This window comes from Sipha flava, unplaced genomic scaffold (assembly GCF_003268045.1).
Source record: "Sipha flava isolate LNK unplaced genomic scaffold, YSA_version1 25862_pilon_pilon, whole genome shotgun sequence".
Classification (NCBI taxonomy): Eukaryota; Metazoa; Arthropoda; class Insecta; order Hemiptera; family Aphididae; genus Sipha; species Sipha flava.
Window position 1 is genome coordinate 17539 of NW_020272915.1, and position 8412 is coordinate 25950.

The following is an 8412-nucleotide window of genomic DNA, read 5'->3' on the forward strand; positions in this document are numbered from 1 at the left end:
ATAATGTACCTTATTGTTTTCGACGTGTTTTCTATCATATAAGTAGGTAACGTAAAAATTAAATTATTAATCATGTATATAATTATAACGTTAAAACTTAATCTTACAGTATTAATTTTAATTAATCAATGCGCAACTTTAAATTAACAAATGCATTTTTTTATACAAATAAAATGTAATCATTGATTTGGTAATTTTAGGTTACTTATAAAATTAAATGTTTCTAGCTTCTATAAAATAAATAAAAAACTATTTGAAAATAACTTATTTATTCTTTTAATTAAAAACTAACATAGCTTATACTGCTTAGAGCTATATTATAATATTATAGTAAATAACCTTGATTAAAATAAATTATTAAAAAAATATGTATTAATACATATTAAACTATATAATATACGTTCACTGGATGCCGTAGTAGCAGGTATAGTTAAAAATCATCTGGCACAGTTTGATATACTGAGAATATATTTCTTGTAAATCATCTGAAACCAAAAATTAAAAATTAATTTAGCTTATTTTCAATCATACATTTCAATTTTTAACTTACTTTTAAAAAAATATTCCAATATTTCACGAGGTGGTTTTTCTGTGCCTGAGTAGACTACTTGCAATTCATTACGCAAACGATGTTCATCAAAATAATTTGCATATTGTTTTAGTAACTTCAGAAATTTGGCTTCAGGAAAACTGTTTGAATAAGATTTGAACATTTTTTCATTCGTTAACTCAACAAACTCAAAATTTGAAAAATCCTTAAATCTGATGTCAATTTGAACAGTTAAAGAATCTAATACTTCATACAATATTTTACGAAGAGTTGCTTTTAGTTTACAATCATAAATCAATGTATCATTCAATTTGTTTGCTTCTTCACAACAATTAACCACGATTTCTTCATTTCTTAATCTTGACAAATAATTTCTTAACTTTTGAACTTCATTAACACATCTACTTATATCAGACATAATTTTAGATTGTAAAAAATTAAATACAATGTCAGTATAAATAAATATTTTATTAAAAAATATTAATAAATAGACAAATTTTATATCATTTAATTTATCTAATAATCCAGATGCAGTGGCGATTGAAATTGGGTCCCAATTTGATTCTTCCGTCACGTCTTTTACCGCGTTTTTGAGTTCTTGAAAATTGATTTTAATTGTTGAAGCGGCTCTGGAATGATAATTCCATCTTGTATCACTATGATTTGGTAGTTTAAAACCTTGTTCTCTAAGAAGCTCACTTCTTTTTGTTGATCGACTAAAATATTTATGAAACATTGTTAAATTGCATATGAACATTTTGACTGGTTGTATCGTTTTTGCACCATGTAGCAATACTTAATTTAATTGATGGTCATAGAAATGTATAAATAACGCACTAGGATATATTTGTCTTATTGTATTTTGAACACCATTTTTTCCTCCAGCCATTACTGAAGCTTCATCATAAGTTTGACTTACGATTTTATTTCCTACTTCCCATTTTATAATTTCAGCATTTATCACTTCTGCTAAGCCCGATCCAGTTTTGTCTTTAAAAACATCAAAAAATCCAACAAATCTTTCTATAATATTTTATTCTATAACAAATCGAAATATTATGCTCATTTGTGATCGAAATGATACATCAGTAGTTTCATCTACTTGTACAGACACAAAACTTGCAGATTTAATTTCTTTTAAAATTTTAGAATTCAAAACTTTAGTTACACATTGTATTAATTAATTTTGAATGGTATTTGATGTGCCTTTAAAAATTGACGAGGATATGAAATGCTCTTTAAGAAATTGTTCTTCTTGGGCGAATAAATCAAGTAGCTCCATATAATTTCCTCTATTTAATGATTCAGTATTCTCTCGATGACCTCAGAAAGCGAGTTCTTGTTTTCCCAAATAGCAAACTACATGAATCATTCGGGCTATTCGCCTGTTAACATCAACTTGTTCGTTATGTTTTTACGCTTCTAGTCGCCGACCTTCTGAAATGACATGTTCAATACGAATTTTTCCCAGAAGATGAAATTGTTCTTGATTTTTCAAGTGTGTTTTCAAAATAGCATGTTTTTCTGCTTTTCTTATAATATTTTTTATAATAGATATTCCATCAAAACTCCATTCTTTTTTTACCTCGAAAAAATATACAAATGAAACTAGAGATGTTCCGGGTACACGGTAATTACTCGATGGCCGGGTACTCGATATCATATTTAAGACTCGGCTCTTACTCGGTACCCGACGTAATATCTACATTTTTACCCGGCATTACTCGGTACCCGGCGTAATACCAACATTTTTACCCGGCTCTTACTCGTTACCCGGCGAAATGCTACATTTTTACTCGACTCATATCCAATGGCAAACGACAATCTATTTATAAATATAGTAATACCTATAATTAACATAACGGGAAATATCTAAAACTCTAAGGTAATGAATTATAATTTATTTTGGTACTTATTAATTATTATATTACTTAGAATAACTGAACCGATTTACGATAGCCAGTTGATTATAAACAAATCATGTTTTTCTTCTATGAATTACAAAAATAAATCTCGTGTTTACCGTCTAATGTTTATATATAAATTATATGATAAAAATCTGCAATCAAAACCCGTAATAAAATATAAATTATTACTATACAAATATTCTCAAGTATAAGTAATCAGTAATCAGTAATCACTTTACAGTCTAGTAGTCTACACTGCGCAGCTAGTACAGTTGTAGTACCTTCTACCTATTGCTTTTTTGTTTTAACTTTTTTAAATTCATTCGATGAATCCAATGGACGAGGCCGAGGACGAGAAAGTGCCATTTATCGGTACGTAATACATTTTATGTAATTTTAAACTCTATTATTTTTTATATTTGAATTTTTAGTTACAAATTACAATATTCATTCATTATTCAATATTATTGTCTATTGAACAAAACTGCACATAGCTATTGCCTAATATCTAAACAACTGGTATTAGTGTTACTTAATTTGTATTAGTGTTTGGCTAAGTTTTGTTATTAATTTATTATAATTGAAGAACTACCCAGTGGCCAGTACCAGTACTGACTACTGAGTTCTTAAACTGTTTAAAGACTTAAATTATATTATTAATAATTTTTAATCAGTAATTGTTAGTTGATACTTTAATACTAGTATAATTCCCATTTTGTATTTACACTTCTACTCGGCCTATACTCGATACCCGGTTTGTATTAAAATTTTTACTCGGCCAATACTCGATACCGGCTTAGTACTATAAATTTTACTCGACCAATATTCGATACCCGGTTAGTATAAACAATTTTACTCGGCCAGTACTCGGTACCCGGCTTAGTACCAGATTTTTTACTCAGAACATCTCTAAATGAAACAATAAAGTTTGTTGCGTTTATTACAACCACTAAGCCACGTAAATTTATCATACCAACTACTTTGAAATTGACGGGTATATTTTCCGTCTTTATATTCAATCGATAAAATGAAAACTATATTTAATATGGAGTAGACTTTTTGTTTTTTAATTTACATTTTTCATCATACGTAAATGAATGAAAATCATTGTCTAATAATTCATCTAATGTACAATGTTTTGATTCCATTTTTTCAATATTAAAACGCTACAAGAATACAAGATTGCGACGCACACGATACACGATTACACGGTTTAACGGCACAACGGTCAACGAATAACACGTCGCCCGATGGCAGAGACTAGTCTCCCGGATTCCGTATAGTAACTATTATCGATATGATTCCCCCACGAACTTTTATTTTCCTCCTATCTATTAGAATTGTGACAGTCGTTCGACCGTCTCATTTGTTTTACGACCGCATCGTCCGTCGTTATCGCTAAATCCAAAAATAGCTCAGAACGTATTTGCATTGAATCATACGTATTCACTGAATCACACCACGATGGACATAATATTTTATGTACACGCATACATATATATAGTAAATATAGTTTTCAACAGTATATTATTTACACATAGATTACACAAATACTTGAAAATAATTTTAAAAATTTTAAATAATTTTTTTTTTTCAATGTTATAATTATTGGGGAGACGCTGTCTCAAAGTTTCCCCTGACGCACCGCCACTGCTGATAACATTATTAAACACTATAATGTTTCTGCATAGTCAGTTAACAATATATAATATAATAAAATTGGTTTCACATGCAGATGGTTTCAATTGTATATTCATAATTTATTATCTGTATACCTGGCCTTGCATACAACTTGAACAAAGTTTAAATACAAATTTGAAGTTTTGACTTTGAGATTAATTTTCGCAAGAAGGAATGATTTAATATGTTATAACATAAAATAATATATTTATTTTTAAGTTAATTTTATTATTTAGTTATTTACTATAATAGCATAACTACTATTTTTTTAAAGTCTCTCTGTTTCTCTAATATTGTAAAAGGATTTTTTTTTAATAATTATTTTCTACTCTGTAAATGGGAAATTTCAAAAACTATTTATCTTTAATTATGATATGCTTATTACGATCTTCATAAAATAGTCTTCGTTCTTGATTTATTAATATGGAATAAGCGGAGGGGGAAAGGCTAATTCTCGTACATTATGATTATGATGATCACGGTTTCTCTACGCATTGTGCTCATAGTTAGATCCATCCATCGATATTTATTTACTTTTTAATTGTCTGCAAAGCTTATCGAAAAACGAGTGGTCTTATCCCACATGCCACATTTCTTTAATTTGATTGATTTACTTCCTGTGTAACGGTATTTATTAATATATATTACCTAATTTTTATAGCTTACATCCAATAATTATTTTTTTAATTTTTAAATAAAATAATGATTTACTAAAACTGTTTAATTTGGTTCGAAAGGTTAAACTAACCTTTCGGTTCGTACTTCAATTGATTTTTTAATAATGGATTAAAGTGTGCCATGAGCATATAAATATACGCAAGCATTGATCATATTTACTTATACACGTACTCACAAACTACAAGTGTTACAGCTTCTATATCTATGTACGTACGAATCAATTAAATAATTTATTAATTTGGTTACTTGATAATTATATCGTTGTCTTTTCATCGGCAAAAATGTTTACACATTTAATAATTGCTATTTTTACCTACCTGCTAGTATTGGTCCAAGTGAACATTAATAATTTATTGTTTGAAAATGTTTGAAAATATCTGTTTGAATAACTTTTATCTTATTTGAATAGATTTAAGATCAGCTAAATTTATCTTGTTCTAGATCCATATGATATGGACCATATCTAGTTATCTAAACCAGGTACTGGAACCGTTTGAATTTATTCTTAACGGTTCCGGTTCTTTGTTAAAAAAAAATAATGGTACCAGTTCCTAATATCAGTAAAATATTATTTCTTATTTAGTGAATATACCACATAGTTTAAGATTTTTAATGCATATAAATGCATATTTGAATGTATATTTTATCATATATTAGTGTGCATTATTGCATGCTTATTTATGCGTTTTTTAATACATGAACTTATGAATTCTATTCATAATAAATATACATATAATAAACATTTCAGAAGTATAACTATTTCAAATAGGTACCTATCCAGAATGTGAATTTTGTACAATCCTTGGTACTAATATTATGAGAATGGATCCCTGATTATTTATAAACTAAGTGGTAATAACTAATAAGTAATGATAAATAAAACTATTTTATTTTGGAAGCTAAAAGAACCTTAATAGTTTAAAAATTTCAGTTCGGGTCCGGATTATCAATATTACGATTCCAGTTCTTTTCGATTCGATTTGGTTCCTGCAGTGATCAAAACACAAACATTTCAGTAAATTGTAACTGAAAATTTCATTTTAATAATCAATTTTCCAGGATATTATAAATATTAAATAGTAAATATTTTATTGATTGGGTTTAAAAACACAAAATATTTGATATTTAAAATGCGCAGATTGAATAAAATATTTTCCTACAGAAAATAATTTTATTAATTACTATATTTCAAGCATCAAATATAATTTGGTCTGGCCTTTTGAAAATAAACAAAAACGGCTATTAAGTCTAACAAATAAATAATACTTACCCATATATTAGTAATTGTGTATTATAATTAATATAAAAAATTCCAAGGCCGGTAGCACATTGAGACGCAGATGACGCTGCACAACGTAGGGCAGCATAGTGCAGGAAAAACTGTGTCAGCTATGTGAGCGCATACTCATAATTACTACGCAGTTCTATGTCGCCATTCACCTAGTCTTAAGTGAAATTATAGCAGACGATTTAATAAATTGAAGTTCTGAATCAGTTTCTGATGATGAATTTTATGAATTTATTTTATTATACTCGTTAAATATATAAAAAAAAAAAATGGAGAAAAACTAATTTTATAAAAAAAATTAATTTTTTAATTTTATCTTCATATAATTGACATGACTAGTGTCATATAAGATACTGTAATGTCGGACGGCTTCAATCACAGACTCTTCCATAATAAAATAAAAATTAAAAATTAAATATTGAATTAAAATTAAAAAAGTAGAAATTATGTTAGGCCGGCATAACTGGAAAATATTCCAAACATATGTGGCATGTGCGCAATAAACTGTCGCGAACACTGTATAATGCAGATCGACACAGGTACAGTTCTGCTCTGCCCTGTCCTGCCTCCAAATATGCGCTAGTACATTCTAATAGATTACAGAAAACAATGCTGCGCTGCGCTGCGTCGCAGTGTGCGCCCGGCCTTAGTCGTATTTTTAATTTTAATTTTCTTTAGCGTAATATTGGAATTATTCTAACACACTAAGGTAACGATTCACTTTTTTAGCGCACTAATTTAAATAATTGTAAATGCATATTATCTTTTATATGTATAGCCCATTAAAGAACTTAAAATGTTTTTATTCATGAATATTACATAGTTATTTAAACTCCAATAACTATAAGCTCCAGCTTCAATAAAATATCCAATAAAAGTTTGTTTATACTTAAAAAAAAATTTTCTTGACGTTTTAAAAATAAATGAAAATAATAATTTTGCTTTTAAAAAACAATGACAAATTATATTAGAGTGCACCAAAACAGGTTTATATTTAACTTTATTATTCGATATGATTGCACTTTATAGTAATTTTAAAATAAAGATACTAAACTATACTTGCTATAGAGATTAATCGAGATAATCATGATTTATTGTATAGTTACATAATTCAAAATACGTGACAAAATAATTGGTTTTAAGAGTAATTTAATGTGAGCTAAAAAAAACGAAGGGTGTTTTTGGGAATCTAATTATGGTTGAGAAACTACGTCTTCTTCTATAGTATTTTCTGGAATTTAACCACTATGTTTTACTACTTGTTTTTCTTGTACACTGACCGTTTAATTTTACTAATTTGTTATCGTTTGATTGTAGCTTTCTATAATTGTGTACTGATATTGAATAATTTGAAATTCCGACTGAAAGACATTCACGGTAGTGCTCTTTGAATATGAATTGACTTTTAAAAGAACACCAGAATAAACCACAGTTATAGTTTCAACCCATTCCGTAACATCTTGATAAAAAGCTTTTTTGCTATTTGCATCACTTTGACTAATAAACTCTTGCGATTCATTAATTTGAGTGTTTATGGAATCGCATGTCTCTAGAAACATTTTTTGAGTTTTTTGTAATTTTAATAAAAGTAATTCTCTATAACAAGTATCCTCTGACATTTGAACCGATGTAACTAAAGTTAAGCACACTTCACTGAATTTTAAAATGCTGTTTGTAATGAATGAATTAGCATCATCCTCTGTGTTATATACTTCCTCGTAATCTATTCCAAATACTTGGTACATTTTAATAACGAAATCCTTGTACGAAGTGGTTTGCTGAATAAGTATATATTCCGAACCATCCAATGAAAAATAGTTAGCTCTTCTAACGGTTGTTTCAATATAGTTGGACAAAATTTCCATCTTTTCCTCAGTGTCTGTGTAAACTGCATTTAGCCCCTCAAAATATTCATCGGAACCGTATTCTGTAGTTTCAGTTATATAATCCACTGTTGCCGAAACAATACTGTCCAAGTAATCGACATTCATTTGGAATTCTTTTTGATTAGAATTTAATGAATTTATGACCACACTCGTGTAACTGTTTTGCTCTGTGGATTGCACTATGTTAATACTTGATGAGAACTTGGAAATAACGGACGTTTTGAAAAATGTTATAGTTTGCATTATTTGTGTAACAGAATTAATACGAAAATCTATATTTCTTGTACTAGATCCACCACCATTTCCACTACCACCACCATTATCACCACCACCACCACCACTATTATCACCTCCACCACCACCATCATCAAAACCATTATTATCACCACCACCATTATTACCACCACCACCACCACCACCACC